Below are 17,020 nucleotides of genomic sequence, written 5' to 3'. Positions count from 1 at the left end.
CTGTTACGTTCTTTTTCCATGGTTGCGGGCCTCGGGGCTTTTTTCCTGAGGAGCAACTGAAGGCCAGCAGCAGGAGTTGGTGGTTTATTTAACAAGCTAAATAAAACGCTTTAAAACCTTACCCGACGGTGTCCTTTCAACATTATTCCAAATAGAATGTTGCGGATTTCAGTAGGTAATATACATACATATAGAAACATATATATACACAGCTGCATATATATATATAAATACAAATGCATGCATACATATATGCATACATATGCATGTTATGTACATGAAAGTTTAAAAAGCACTAATAAAGGCAAAACTAAAAAGCCACCTAATTACAAACAGAACTGCTTTAACTTAAACGAGGCCGAGACCTATTGCATTTCCAATGCTTGTTTAATGGTAGGCAGGGGGAGATTAAGTGATTTGGACACAGGACATGGACAAGACCTCGAGGCTCGAATCTTGGTTTCCAACACCAAAGTCGGCAGTCTAGACCAGATCCTCTCCCCGAGAGGTTTTAGTGAATATGTGTGCATACACACAGGTGGTCGATTGGTAAATTAATTCTGTCTTGATTCGGGGGGGGGGGGTTGTAAATAAAGAAGATAATTTAAGTTCAAATTAACGAGTCTACGTGATTAAATTATCGGAAGGATGCTACAGAAGAATCGGACAAAGACATGTAAAAACCCCACAGCCAATCAGCACTTCCAAATTCTGTCCTGCGCACTAGGATTGGTTTGGGTGCAGCATTTGCTCCAATCCCATGTAACGTTACACTTTACGATCCGTACCCAGAAGACTCCTAGAAACGTTCAGCCGTGGGATTGGTAGTTCTGCGACCCGGAAGTACTGACATTATGGCTGACATCCGTTAACAGATCAACAACGGATATCTGGCTGAATATGCGGACAGTCCGTGTAGGTAACGGACAGATGATCACCTTATTTGGTATGTGTCTCTCGTTTTTAACTAAAATGCTCAAGGTGGAAACTAGGTCCGGATGAAATTGTCCCTGCAAGACACGAATGTGTTTTTCCTTGTCCCTGCTCCTTTCTCACGTAAAGTGATTCTGTGTAATCCACCTCAAAAGTTCTTCACTGTGATATAAGCAGTGGATATTATGCACATCCACATACAATGCCATTATATATAATTTAATATGGTCACTACGTTTACACCATGGAAGCGATCTGTGCTGCTCTCAAAGAAAGCTAGTTTTGTTTGTTTTGCCTACCTCGCGATTTGTGCAGACTAATGGACGCTGTTACTACTCATGCAATGTGTGGTTCTCTAATTCATGAGAAAGCAAGATTACGATAAGTATCGTCATTGGTCCATCTTTGCTTTTGAATGGTTGCCTTGTTTTCTGTTAAGTCTTTCTTGCCATGTCGTGCGGCATGATATCGCTGAAAAACGTAACGAGCATGTTTAAGGTAAATTAGGGCCAACATCCTATTATTCGTTACATTCACATACCTGCAAATTTACACGGTGCCATCGTGCGACACACGATATGGATCCCTTCACCCGGTGAGGAGCAGATATCACAAGGTGGCAGGAAAAACGAGGCTTTGAACTGCCGATGTCTATTAAAGGGTATGAAAACACCCCAGGACATCGGCACCAGCCTTAGTAAGCGTTTTTTTGGGAGTAGTGGCTTGGGGGCGAGGTGGGGTTCAAAAGTGCCTCGTAGGTACTTCTTGGCACGAGGCCCCGCCCCTCAGCACACGGAGAGATTGTTCTTCAAGTTGGCATGAATGCATTCAGTTATTTTAAATATAAAGTCGAACTTGCACTTCAGAGTTACAGTACACTTTCTGCAACTTTCATCACAAAAGTGGAATGCTGCGATAAAGTCACTACTTTACACCTCCTGAGGTTGAACATGAAGTTTACTCGAATCATTTGTTCATAGCTGTAGGAGAAAAAAAAACCTAATCCCGACCGACTGATCTAACCACTCGATTAAGGTGCTTCAAAGTAATGTAGCCAAGCTAGGAGAGAAGACGCCTCTGAATTGAACACCGTGCAGATACATTCCTATTTGTTTCCGCTGTAACTCTTTTGTCTTGTTTTCCGACAGGTGGAAGCTCTAGCCTAACGTAGTAGAGCATCTGTTCACCGGCGCTGCAGTCTTCGTGCCCACCCAATGACTCCTAGAGTACCAATAAGCAACTGCAAAGATTGTACCTTTGTCTACTGCCAACGAATCTAAACTGGAGCTCTGCATCCCCTCAGACTGAAGCCGCCATCCCAACTCCTGCAGATACAGCGGGTAGGTACAGACCAAGCGAGCTAGAGCTTGGGCATGTGTGTGTGTGTAAGGCAAGCTGGGCATGTCGTCCTGGACTGTTACCGTTTGCAAACTGGGTGCCACGTTCTGGACTGGTCTCTTAACATTTTGAGTTAGAAAAACATTGTGTGTTTTGTTTGTTGATGCACCTACTCTTACCATTTGAAGTGGCACAATTCAGCTCTTGAGAGTAGGAGGAGTCGGTGGAGAGGTGATTGGGGCCCGCTCTGCATTTGTCACCCTATGTAGGGTCACAGTCAGTTTAACTGCTTATCTCCATGCCTCCTCCTTTCAGCAGGCCTCGAAAAATCATAAAAATGTAACGAGACAAAAACATCTAGTGACATGAATAATCTACGCGACCTAACGGTAATGTACTTAAACTGTATTCTGGTATGAAAATGTGTAATCCTAGCAAAAGTTATATTTTACGAAGCCACATTTTTCTTCATTTTCGCATATGAGATCACATCAAATATGCAGGTTCAGCATTTCTGATGTACAAAAAACTATATTGTTCGATTGAATAGACTAAACTTTTGATCCATGCACAAGAAAATTCTAGCCCGCCTATAGGGTACAATAACCCTTAACCTGCCTCTTAGTTCACTAATGGCATTGTTATCGAAGCGGGGCAAACATTTTTTCAGTTCATGTTTAAAAACTCAATTTAAAAATAAATTCTAAAGCATGCTTTGGTAGCACACTGGCATTTACAAACAACATATTTTCAATTGAAATGACCACAAACTGTCCCACTGACATGCAGTTTTACTGATAAAACTATTGTCTAAACAATAATTTGGAAATTAGGTTTCGGCAAAAATGTTTATCATTTGCAGATCGCCAAGTAAAGTGTTGTAATTTGTTTTCATCCAATTAAAAACATTTTTTTCCATCACATAATTATAAAAACTGCATGTTAGTGGCCAAGTTTGGACCATTTCAATGGAAAATGTGCTGTTTGTAAACGACAGTGCGCTACCAAATCATGTTTTAGTAATGTATTTATTAGAAAGTGAGTATTTAAACATGAACTGAGAAAACATTCCTGGCCGGATCTGGTGGCAATGCTATTAGTAAACTGAGAAGAGGGCCATGCTTATGTGTACCCTATATGTGGAGCTAGATTCTTATTACACATGGAGCAAAAGTTATGTCTATTAAATTAAATAAAACTTTTTTTGTCCAACAGAAATGCTGAACTTGCCTATTTGAAGGTGCTCTTGTGATAATCATTATCATCATCAAACCTTTTATTTCGGCTAAAAGCCATAAAAAGTTAGTCACAGAAATATATAACTCAATTCAATTTCAATAAAAACATCATGCAAACACCCTATTTACAGTAGGTTAAAATCGACATTGGTTAAAATTAATGAATGTTAGCTAAAACCATGCTACTAGACCCAAGACCAATAAGATTGTCCTGTGATACAGGTATTCTTCATGGGAGTGTAAGTTCATATTTAGTTAAAACAAATTAATAAATGGGCCATGTAAATAGCAATATTCTCAATGTTGACATTAGTGGAATACGACATATAGGATGATAGGGCGGTACGTAAGCCTTCTGTGCCTTTTACTACGGGCTGGCAATCCTGGGAAGCGAGTAGTCTATACCCTTCACCTCAAGGGCATCGCTTTTGGTGATCAGCTCCGGGGTGTTCAATAAATTAACCATGCCTATTCCATGAGATATGACTTTTATCGCCTTCAGCCAGGGTGTACTTAAGTCCCTATCGAGAGACATTAGCTCTTTCACATAGTCCCTATATGTTGCTCGTTCCCTAGTAGAGCAGAGTCCAATCCAGAATAGTATGGGTTTAAGTTGAGCCACTAGGTGTATAGGGTTGAGGGCTAGGTCGAATCTTAGTGAGGTGATAAGGAAACTTAGAGGAAGTTAAAAAAGGCGCTTTGTAAAATTATCAACACTTGTCAACACAAGGCCCCAGATCTCAGCTCCATAAATTGCCGATGCTACAGCTATTGATCTATACATGGAAGTGACCAGAGACAGAGTGCCTCCTGAGGCAGCCCTATATTTTCTCTCTACGGCAGAGGTATGCAAATGGAGGATGGCTTTGCTTTTCTCTAATTGGGGACCCTACGTTTGGTTATCACTTAACCTAACTCCTAGATGATCAAAGTTTAGGACTTTTTCGAGGCAGACCTCCTCTATATACACATTTCCTCTATATGTTCTGTGGGGGGTTAATGGTCATGACTTTAGACTTTGAGGAGTTTAGTTCAAGACCTCTTTCCTCTCAGGAGACAAAAGCGTTTAATTCTGCTTGCAGCCCCATTGGAGTGCGTGGAATTAACAAAATAGCGTAGGCATACCTGTTGATTTAGGGGCGTCATGTTTGCGGTCCATCTGTCTACCTACTGCTCCGTTAATGTAGAGGCTAAATAGAGTAGGGGGGAGGACACACCCTTCTCTTACCCCTTGGTTGATCTTAATCTTGTCTGACCGGTCCCCTGTGTTATTCCACCTGACCTTAGCATAGGTGCTTGTATGTAACTCTTTCAGTATCCTTAGTAAGTCAGAAGGAATACCATATCCATCCAATACCTCCCATAATGTTCCCCTTGGGACCAGGTCAAATGCCGCCCCCAAGTCTATGAAGGCGACATATAGATGGTCATGCTTCAAGGTGACATATTTCCAAGATATCAACTTGAAGCGGAGGACCTCGTCCAGTGTGCTAATCTTGGGTCTAAACCCGGCTTGCACCTCTTCTAAGATGTTGTTCTCGTCTATCCAATCGTAACATTTTAAACAACACCTGCCTGCAGAAAAGTTTCTGGGTGTTATCTGTGAGGCAGATAGGTCTATATTTTGAGGGGTTTGATCTTTCTCCCTTTTTAGGTCTCGCCTACGCAGCGCGCATGCACTGCATAGGAGAAAGACCTTTAGCCACCGATTCGCCTTTTCAGCCAAAAACGTGCACGCGTTGTATTGCTTTTAATGGCCACGCATGCACGTCTGGTGATTCCCTCGCAGGAACGAGCTTTGATGTCATATGTTTGTAATTAACTTGCACACATATGGTGCCCCTGCTCACTCCCACAAGGGAAACAGGCGCAGGCCCCCTCCTGTCTCCCCTCCCCCTGCTGCATCCTCCTTTAGTGCGAGGCGCGCACGCGTTTTTCTCGTTTTCTCAAATTATGGAAACTGGGCTTAAGTTTGTTTTGGGCTACATTTGAAATGGATTGTGCTTGCTTTGCATGTCAGCCCTGGCAACAGTGCACGTGCGTGTCTCCGCTTCAAAGCAGACGAACAGTGGCTCTTCAATCTTTATTCTGAGCCTGCACACGCTCCCCGGACCCTGTCACCCACGCTATGGTGATCCCCGGACATCCGCCAATAGCCGGGCAATTGTTCTCTGTCACTCACCATGCGCTCTGGTTCCAGAACTTCCATGCATGGTTGAGCTCTTATGGTCACGTGCTGGAGACATCCCCGGCGCTTCGCGCCACTGTTCCAGGGCCTGAGGTTTGTTCACCCCGCCGTGCCGTGATGCCCTCGGACTTCATATCTCTGGTCAGCTCTGGCCTGGACCTCGAGTCGCCACAGTGCCTGTACTCCCGAGGTGAGTCGCACCACAGGTGGAGGTGTTGAGTTTGGGTAATACATCATAAATGGGTCAAGGTTAGAGGACTGACGGCACCCCAGGCGGGAGGGATTCTATGCACCCTGGGAAAGTGCCAGTGGTTTAGTTTGCAGTGAAAGCAGGCGGTTGAGCCAAGTAGCGCCAGGGCTTCAGTCCCGCCCCCCCCCCCCCCTTCCCCTCCCCCCTGTGTGGCAGCCTGGGCTGAGACAGCTTCCCGGGCAGACACACAGCCGCACCCGAGTACTTCACAGGTCTTTAAGAGACCATTTGCTTGTTTTTTCTTCCATTGTAATATTTACAGCTAATTACTTGTGCTCATGATCTTCTGGGAGGCAGAAAAATATTACTCTGTTTTGAAAAAACACCCTCCCGTCGACAGCGACCTCTTCTTCTACCTCACCTCACTGGTTGCAATTCCACTGTTTCTCATCAGCACGAGCGACAGAGCTATGAACTCTCACTAGTGGGCCTCCGTAAACTGCTCCTGGTTTCTACAGTGGCAGCTGGTGGCATCGTAAAGTGGTGGGGTGTAAATGTTCGGGATGAGGGCCATATGGCGAGCGGGTGTTCGGGGTGGGGGAGTTCTCCCCCCGGGAAAAGTTTGAAAAAAGAGTGGACAAACGTTCCATTTTCAAGCAAATTTGAGAAAGCAAAAGGTTACTATGGCACTCGTAAAAGTGTAGTTATGACTTCAATACAGAAATTTCTTATGATAATGACATAGGTGCAGCATGAGAGCTGAGTTAATTACTGTGAGGCTAGCCACTTTCTCAAATTGACATCACAGTGCAAGGTAAGACAGTGACATTGGTTTGCGTTGCAATAGAAAGTTCACGTTGAGCCACAATTTTAATGTCGGAGGACAACAGAGGACATCCACTACACATTTTACATGTTGGAGTCGTGCCAAAAACACATGCCTGTGTAATGCTGCAAAATGAAACCACCGAAGGACAGTATACAAGCACAGCAGCAGTCTGACGTAAACTGTATTGTTTTTAAATGGCATTCTAATATTCTTTTGAACAGCGCGTGTGCTGTTGTTTGGTGGCACTTCAAATATAACCCATATATACAACCAAATTTAACCTTCACAAAGCACAACTTTTCGACCTTGGAAGATTGAGTGGGCTCAGTGCAGGCTGGAGGCAGACTCAGCTGGAAGCCACCTCACCGTGAGTGATCAACTCACTGATATCTTATTAGAAAACATGGTGACTGAAAACAGTGCTATCTGCAGGGTCAATACTTTGAATGAAACAAAAACTAGGAAATTGTTCCAGATGAAACCTGGATTTTTGCTCCAGCAGCCAAATCTTACAAGTTCGGCATGCGTGTGGAACACTAATGCATATCAAAGAAAAGGGCACGCTCTGTTCCAAATCGTCCTCTAGTGACCCCTGAACCACCTTTAAACCTATGCACTGCCGAGGGCCCATTAACTATATAGAAGAAAAAAAGCCTCAGCAGCTCATTACCTACGGCCACAGGCAAGTACGTTTCTGGAAATGTAAAACTGTTGTGGGAACGTTTTCATCAATTTATTTTAAAGGTTGTTCATATGCTTTACATCTTTGCGCAAAATCCTGATTTTAATCCCAATCTGTTTAAAAAGGCAGCACTGTTTCCATACACTCTTATACTTTCTTAGGGCTTACTACAGAAATACTTAATGCAACCAGTGCTCAATTTGTAAAAAAAAAAAAATAAGTGCCAAGGCCCTCCTCAGGAACCCTACAAGTGTGACAATTTGACTATTCCAGCCCCCCATAGCTATAAGATTATCATGAGTGGCAGGTAATAGTCATTTTAAACGTATATTGAATTAGTAAAAAACTGTTGGTGTGCTCACTATAAATAAGACAAACAGCCCACTATGTGACAGACTGTCATAGGTGCTGGTGCTGCCAATTAAGTGCCGGTTCCGAGCACCAGAAGCCACTGGCTCAAATTAAGCTCTGAACCCACCACACCCAAGCGAGTATCGCGCCTACCATGCCTTCTTGCTCTCCAACCACACCAACCTACCACACCTAATCTAACCTACCACTACGAAACCATACGTTACAGGCTGCAGTCGCCCATTAGCAACAAGCATTTGCAATGTAATAGGTCTCGCAGTTACGTGAGTTTGAGCTATTGGCATTGTAAATGGCTATGCCTTTTATTTTGCTTTTGGTTTTTAAAACATAAATAAAAGACATTCATTTACAATTGCAATAGCTTAAACTTGCGTAAATGCGAGACCTATTGCATTGCAAATGCTTGTTGTAGATGGGTATGATAATTGCTCCATGCCATGTATCCGGAATGGAGTTACCTTTTAAGATGCTTTTACATACAGCATTCAGGTATGGTGCCCAAATGTCTAGTTGTGACAAGAAGAGATCATCTGGTGTACCATCCATCCCAGGCACCGTTTCTTTTTTCGTTAGCTTTACTGCAGATTTTGGTAATAGTAAAGGTAAGATTGAGTTCTGGTGTGACGGATCTACTATACTCAGCATGGATTGCGTTTCCCATTGAGGTACTCTTGGCCCCTAGGGGAGACTTATTGAATTCTTTTGGTTCAATTTGCCTTTATACAGGCCACTATAGTGTGAGACCCATATATCAGGTTTTATAGTAAACTCCAGGTGGTTAGCACTAGAGGAGTTAAAGGAAAATAATTTCCAGAAGGTCTTATGGTCTCCCTTCTCTGGGGCTTCTACCATAAGTAACCACTGTTCCTCCTCCCACTCTCTTTTGGCCTTTTCTAAGGTGTTTTGTACTTATCTCTGGCATCTGCAATTTAAGCTCTTTGACCCTTATTGATCGCACATAATAAGAGGGATTTAGCTTGACTGCAAGATTTTGAATACCAGGAGGTGGTTTTCTTTTGGTGAGCCCCTCTAAGCAAAGCATGATCTTAATGTGCCCATAAGGTCTGAGTGTATAGAGGCAAAGTTGCTATTACCTATGTCTGTAAGGACTACCTGAGAGAATTTATGCACAAAAAGATTATATAAGTGTGCACTTAGTGTCCGTCTCCATGGTTGCCCATTTAATATTTCTTAAATTAGATGTAGGGAACATAGGCGAGATGTTCACTACTTGGCTAATTTTGCGTCAGCAAACACAATCGTGGAGAAGGATGGACTTAGGGCTTGGTGGTCACTATCCGGTCTTGGAACCACATTCATATTGTATAAGACTGCCCATAACTCGTTATCCACAAGGATGTTATCTATTCGTGAGATGCTAAAGCCTCTTGTAAATGTTGGACGAGTGGGGCAATCAAACTTATTGTTTCCATTAACCACTCTTAGGCCATGGTCTAATATTAGGTCAACAATTTGGACTTGTGATAATCAAAACAAGCATTTACAATGCAATAGGTCTCGCATTTGTTGGAGTTGGAGCTATTGGCATTGTAAATGGCAATGTTTTTTATTTATGTTTTTTAAGTGGAGTAATAATTTAAAGAAAAAAATGCAACCTATAACCTCTTATAGCCACTGTACAGTAAAGCTATGTCTATGTTAACACAAAGGGGTGTAAATGGATGAATAAAAATACGAAAAAAGATATCAAAATGCAAGATGGAATGTATAGCAGGGGCTACCTTTTTATTTAATAAAAGTGCATAGTAAAAAAAAGCGCACACACCTAGAAAGTGACACCTGTGAACTTCAGCAAAGTGGATACCACCTGCATGGTGACATACACATAGGGGTTCATGTTTCAGTATATACAAGTGCAAATGCACCATGACCTGGTGTCCATTTTGTTTTCATTCACCATTTTAAGATGGTTAGACATCCATCTTGGAGGGTATAGAGAGGAATCTCTATGACAAGGTGACTCTCTACAACCTTATGCAGACTGCTCACTTCATTTCCAGTCAGTCAAACATTTATTGAGTAGCTCATAACAACCAATAACAATAAAGACCGTGGGCAATCTTAAAACAAAATAAAGAATAAAATTGCTTGAACAGCCGCCGTTTTAATCGAACAGCCTGGCCTTTAATAGAAACTGTAAATTGTTAGCCACAGGGTACTGTAGAATGTAACGACAAAAAGATAACAGCAAAAGTAGGCACACACAATAAAAAAAGTTATAAAAGTGCTCTGACTACGGAAAAAACTTTCAGAAAACCAGATAAAAGCAGCGAATCTTTGCACTTAAGATATGTAAACCTAACAGAAAAACAATTGCGCGTTCTCTGTCTCATAAAAGAGGGAATTAAACACAGTCTTCTTGCATTTTAAACATCATTTGAAGTCATTGTGTGTGCTAAATAGCCTACTGTAAAGGAGTGTCACACTATACATTTTGTTCAAATGCCTCAACCTACTCTCTTTGCCCACTAGCACAGCTCGACACGAAGGATCTGCACCCAGCAACTTGGCCAATGGCTTAGGTAGGAAAGCAATTCTACTCTAAAGCCAGCTGACTGCAAGTCTGTATTCTTATCATCGCAAATAAAAAACTGAGTCATGGAGAGCATGAAAGCAGGAGGCACTGTAGTGCCTTCTCAAGTGTTAAGAGTTTGGTATATGGGGAGGGGGAGCGGGATAGTTGGAGTCTATATGTAGAAACGGAGTACCTGGTAAAGCGGTGCACGATATAGCAACAACAGCAGCCCATTCAGTCCTGCGATGTATACATCTAGCGCTAACCGTCCTGGTGTCCCACCTAACAGCGGCTCCAGTCCAGGAAGCAGCGACAGTAATGGAACAGACAGACCCAGCAAGAAACTGAGCAGGCTAACCCGTCCCTCAGGTGGCAGCCGCACCAGAGCCATTTCTCTTGTGAATAGTATCACTTCTCCTACCAAATGTGAAAATGAAAGGGAACAAATTGGATGGCACGGTCCGGTCCACGAGCACAGGACATAGAGGATATACGCCCATTGCAAACGTCAATGTGTTGAAACAGAAAAAGGACAAACTTTTCAACTACAGAATTATTGGGCCCTATTTTTCCACCATCTTTTAAACAGCAAATAAACTGTTTCAAAAGGGTTAATGTGAACATTGTTTGTGGATTATACACGAATTAAACGATAAAAGGCTACAAGGGGTTTGACTAAGTAAATGCTAATATTTTCAGTAATATATCACATCCATGGCTATATTAATTAAATTATTTTAACTAGACGAACCAAAATACACGAAAACATTGCCATGCAGCGTCCTATTAAAACACTCTATAAGCACTCTGAGCCTTGCGCATACGCCTTGAAGAGGAGAAAATGACTGCCGCAAGTTAAACAATACAGGTAATGCCGCTGCCATGTTTACATCAGGCAGAAATGCCGAGACAAAGAAAGAGTGCGTACAAAGCAGACGGAAACTGTAATTAGTGACCGGTGCTTCCGGACTACACAGAAGTCAGTTTGACATCCACAGCCACTAAAAAGCCAGCTAACAGGAGCTATGACAACATTCAGCAAATGGCAAGCGGCTGGAGAAACTACCGGCCGCTTGCCAACACCTAGAGATTACTTGATACCTCGTAGAGGCAGCGCATGCGCTGCCTATGCGAGACCTAAAAAGGCTGCTCCCTTAAATAAAATATTTGCCTAGGATCACACAATTTGAGACCAGGTTATGGGTCAAGTGCATTAGTTAGGTTGAGTAGATTATTCAAGTCACTAGACTTGCATGTCTAGTAACATTTTTATTATTTTTTTAGGCCTGTGTGGTATACATTTGAGTTCATGTTGTTGCTGGGCAATCTCTGCCTTTAGATCTACTGACAGTGTTGAACCGAATACCATTGAGTTACGTAATTTCAACTCCACCTACTATAACACCATGAATCTCTTATCAGTTATTTTTTCTTCTTCACTGGTCATGTTAAAGTGGTGTTTGCATTAGTACCTGATTTTATTGTCGGTCGAAGGAAGGTTATGAAATCTCTGCAGTGGGGCATGCTGTTGATCGTGTGACAGAGTTTTTGAAAGTGGTTGTATTTTAGCCTGTTGACAGTTAATTTGTATGTTTAACTTTACAGAGTACAGCTAGAGTATGCTTATTTAAATGTGTCTTATCCAACTAACAAAGTGTTCTATCTAGGCTGGCAACATCAGGCTCCATATAAAAACCTGCCTTGCACAGCACCATGCAGTGAGGAATCCAAATTCTGTATTAAGGTAAGTTCAGCTATGGGTTGGTGTCTCCCAGGTTTTAAATCAATGATTTTTTAAGGGACGGTTTTGTTTAAAATGTTATGTTTTTCAGTGGTAACCCTTCAGGGATAATCCAAACACCCCAGTGGAGTTTCTGGGGAATCTTTGTGCACACTCGCCACACTTCTGCCTTACTGCTCCATAGGGTTTTGAGTAGTCCTCGTGACGAAGGCATGTTATGCCCCTCTGTTTAGACTGCCAAAAAGAGTGTATGTAAGCAAAACAGTATCATATTTTGTTGTGTGTGTGTGTGCGTGTGTGTGTGTATGTATTCACTGAAAAAAAACAAAGGTTACAGAGACATTATAGTTAGGAAATAGAATTTTAAAAAGTTGACATTTACAGAAAAAAACAAAGGTCACAGGGACGTTATAGTTAGGATTACATTTTTCTCGTACAAAACCAGAGAAATTCAGCAGTTATAGTTAGCTGAGCTAACCATAGCCCTCGCACCACAATGCACTGCTCATGACCTCACATATTACATCACTCATGACCTGGTTTGTCACATCACTGATGACCTCTCAAATGACATCACTACTGACATCATCCAGTGACTGAGTGTTTTTTTCAAGTTTGAGTGTTAAATATATATATATACCAAGGTATATTAGTGAATCAGTCGGTGTATGAGTGCATGTATGGATGATTCGGTTGGTGCATGACTGTATAAGTGAGTTATTAGGTGTCTCAGTGAATCTATGGTTGCGTGACTTGATTGTGTGAATATCTGTATCAGTCTGTCAGTTGGAGTCTAAGTGGCTGTATGGGTTGGTGATTGTGTACGTGAGTGGCTGTATGGGTGATTGATTGGCTGTCTGAGTACCTGTGTGGGCGTATGAGTGCCTGTGTGGGTGGGTGAGGAGGTGTGTGCACTCCTGCATGGATAAGTGAGTTGGTGAGTCAGTGCATGCATGGGTTAGTGAACGCGCCTGAGACGCTGTTGGATGACTGGATATGTTTGACTTTGTCTGTGAGTGAATGGATATGTCAGTGGTATTTGGGTGAGTAACTGCATATGTGAAAGGCAGTATAGGTGAGCGATGGAGTTTGAGTTACTGTGAGAGTGGCTGTATGGGTGAGAGTGTGTTTGTGTCAGTGACTATATAGGGGAGTGAGTATGTGTTAGTATCTGTATGAATAAGTGAGTGAGTGTGTGTAAAACTATAGGCGCGTAAGTGGCTGTGTGAAGGACTCTGGGTGAGGGAGTAGGTGTGTGAGAAGCTCTATGGGTGACTGACTGTGTGAGTGGCTGTATGGGTATGTGAGTGAATGTGTGTGTAGACCTATGAATTAGTGATTGGGTGTGTAAGTGCTGGTATGGGTGTGTCAATGGTTTGAGAATGGTAGTGTGGAAGTTGGAGTGGGTGTACGAAAGGTTATTTTGGGGTGTGAGTGGGTGCGTCAGACTCTGGATGATGTAATAGGTGATATCATTTTAAATGTCATCAGTGATGTCACTGGCTATGTTATGAGTAGGGCTCCCGGTTTTATGGTATTTCTTTTTTTAACATTTCCGTCTGTATTTTTCCATATTTAATTTTTGGCCATTTTATCTGTATTTATCCGTATTTATTTTGTGTTTTGCGTATAAATGTAGTTGTAAAACTTTACATTTCCATATTTATTTAAATGATAGACGTGCACTCATACTTTGATGCCTGTCGTGTTTTAGCTATTTAAGTTGCCAAATATTACATAACAGTACATCCACTGGCAAATATTTACCTTATACCGCAAATGTTTGTTGACAAATGCAGTTATTTAAGGAAATTTCATCCCGTTTTTTGACTTCCCATGCTGTCCATCTGCTCAGCTGTTGGCCTAAATTCATGAAAACAGCACGGAGAGTCACTGAAAAGAAGCACATTTTCTGTATTTATCCATTTTTAAAAATAAATGCAGAGAGAAAACACATAGTTTTCTGTCTGTATTTATCCGTAAAAACGGAAAACGGGAGCCCTAGTTATGAGTGATGTAAATGTGAGGTCATAAGCAGTGCATTGCGGGGGCACGAGTTGTAGTTAGCTCAGCTAACTATAACTGCTGAATTTCTCTGGTTTTGTAAGAGTGAAATGTCAGCCTTACTATAACGTCCCTGTAACCTTTGGGTCTGACTGTCAGTATGAGTGGTTTGTCAGTGGGTGCGTAGGTACACCATGGCCTTGGGTGGCCTAACCGACGGTGTCCCGGCATCCCATGACATCCCAACTTACCTTTCCAACTGGTGGTCTCCTCCAGAAGATCTTCGTGCCTGAGCCTGCAGTGTTGTTCTGACCGGAGTGCCCCCATTGAAACCAACAGGGCACCAGATGTCAATCCTGCACCCGGCCGCCCCAGTGCCGCTGTTGATGCACTCTGTGTGCTATCTTGGATCCCCCTTTGCCCTGAGCTAAACCCTCGGAGATTTGCTCCCACATCCAGGTGCCGTGCCTATGAGCAGCCACCAACCAGAGGCCCCCTATCCCCCATTGGATAACATTGGGCCTCAGCACTCTACACCCGGCTGCCCTAGTGCTGCTAAAGGTGCTCTTTGAGTACACATTTGACCTGGGGAAGCCCTTATTCTAATCCCAGAAACTCAGCCCCCAAGCCCGTTTACTTCCCTGGAGGACAATAACCCTATGTTTCTTCATAGGATTCCATTGACTATTGACGGTTTTCCTCTGAAAAACTTGTGTGGAGGGTGTTTTGTATGGGAACCTAAGAAACTGCGTATTGAAAACAAACATTTTCCTTGCCTTTTATCTTGGAAATGTCCCAGTGTGATATTCAGGCATATCACACTGAGTAGAAAAAGTAATCAGAAAAGTAATTACAAGTAACTTTACCTTTTTCTGAACATTTGACTTACCTGTAACAAAGCCAACTGTATTCAATTACACTCAACTGTATTAGTCTGAAAGTACTATATTTTCTAACCTGCACCAAGTCCTGCTTCCCGCTTTTGCTGCCTTTTCTGCCGTCACTAGTCCGAGGAGGAGGGCCACAGGAACCAGACTGCCCTGCACTCCCTGATGCCCACCAACAGCATCAGCAAACAGCATCTGGAGGCGCTTTAAAATTGGACTCGGGGTCCCGCTTTTGCTGCCCTTTTTGCCGCCACTGGTCCAAGGAGGAGGGCCACAGGAACCAGACTGCCCTGCAATCCCTGATGCCCACCAACAGCGCCAGCAAACCGCGCCAGGCGGCGCTTTAAAATTGGACGCGGGCTCCCGCAGCGCGGGACGCACGCGGGTGTAGCCCGAGCCCTTCTGCACCCCGAAGAGGCTGGGCTGGGCCACCCCCCTTAGTCGCCCATGGAAAACCATCTCTAGCCAACAGTCACATCAGAAGTCGGAATTTAAGGTGGGTGCATTCACACCGGAAATGTTCTATTGAGTGTTTTAAGTCTGCCTCAAGCCAGGTCTGCGGCTTTTGCAATTCCCCTACGTGGGAGTCTTGTGCTGTGTGCAACATTCTAGCCGCCCCGGACTTTCCATTGCAATTTCAGACCATTGATAAATGTGGAACGTGTCCTTGCTAACCAGGCAAAATGGGGAGACACGCCTGTGCAGGGAACAAACAAACACTTGCTATACAATCGCCAACAAGCCATCAGCCCACCTCTATTGATAAAATGCTCCAGAGGGCTATGGGGCAGTATCAACTGAAAACGAATTGACCGAAAGACTGCTATAGATAACACCGGACTTAGCCCCTCTCTCTCCAGCCCTCATAGACCATCTGCCCCACTAACTGCAGATTCCGTCTTCTCTAAGACCCAGTCCAGGACATGTGCCATGGTACACGATACACCTACCTCAGACTTATTTATTGAGTATCTCCCCTCTGGTCCAGGGAAGAGAGGGAATGTAAAAACTGTTACGAGGTCCGAGAGGAATCTGAAGAAGGGAATAACTGATCTTGTAGTGAATGGTGACTTGAGGATGGGAGGGTTGGTTGGACATGCGAATGAAGGTATAGATAAACCATCCCGGGTGTGAAATTTAATAATGGATTTGCAGTTACAAATAAGAAATATCATTAAGGAGGAGTTGTACATCCTGACCTTCCGGGTAGACAAAATTACGTCTCTGCTAGACACATATGTTGGCATGGTAGACACTAATTTTAGAGAGGAAGACCGCCCCCAGCAGCGCGTGTCCCAAACCTGTCCAGTCCACCAGAGAGTAGATCACGCACCGGTAATGAACCCGAGCCTGCCACCGCAAACTCGGAGTAATAAGGAGGATGCAACTAAGCATGCAAATATTCCCAGCAAGCTTAGAGACATAATTAGCTTACAAAGCCAGGAGCGCAGTCGGGGTGGGGAGAGTGGCAAGAAGCAAGGATACTGCCCAGAAATACCTCTGGTTGAAGCCAATGCGCAGCATTTGGGGGCAATGTATAGAGAAAAAGAGGGGCAAGACACACGAATAGAAGTAGTAGAGGGACGACCAACCCTATCATGTATCAATCTCCCCCTGGACTCAACACCGCATGTTATGATCCTAACTGGAGTACCAGAACTTAACTGTGGCCAAAGGGAATCCTATTATGATCTAAAAAATAAATGCATTTTTTGGCTCGAATAAGGATGCTGGTGAAATCTTATTTGCCCGTAGGGTGGGGATGGGTGGGCCAGAGGCCAAAAGATATTCCTGGTGACACCATTGTGATCAATTTCAGAAACCCCCAGGTTGTAAGGTCCCTTCTAACACGAAACCAGCAAAGGCAGGAAGGGGGCATCTGGCCACTCCCCATGAGATATTTTAAACCCCCCTCCCTCACTGAGACTAGCCCCAAAAAATAGTCCGTGGCCAGTCTGTGGGGCAGGGTCTAGGCACCAGTACCAGTAAAATACCATTTTGGGGCAGGATCAACCGAGCCCACTGTTTTTTAATCTCCAACTTACAAATAGATTTGCGTCCCTAGAAGAAGTAGACTGACTA

General features: G+C 43.4%; 1 protein-coding gene across 2 annotated transcripts in view; it reads left to right on the top strand.

Annotated features, from left to right (window-relative positions):
- Positions 1–810: 810 nt before the first annotated feature.
- The window catches only part of TBPL1 (TATA-box binding protein like 1), a 190,841-nt gene continuing 174,631 nt past the window's right edge, over positions 811–17,020 (top strand). The window contains exons 1-3 of one of the 2 annotated variants that reach the window (XM_085611898.1): positions 811–946; positions 2,082–2,273; positions 11,974–12,050. The gene's annotated coding sequence lies outside the window, so the exon portion shown is untranslated. Of the gene's footprint in view, positions 947–2,081; positions 2,274–11,961; positions 12,051–17,020 lie in introns of both variants that reach the window. The other variant, XM_085611899.1, reaches the window with a different exon arrangement.

Source organism: Triturus cristatus, chromosome 6 (assembly GCF_964204655.1).
Source record: "Triturus cristatus chromosome 6, aTriCri1.1, whole genome shotgun sequence".
Lineage (NCBI taxonomy): Eukaryota > Metazoa > Chordata > Amphibia > Caudata > Salamandridae > Triturus > Triturus cristatus.
Note: the sequence above shows the minus strand (reverse complement) of the source record. Positions and strands in the feature narration are given on the sequence as shown.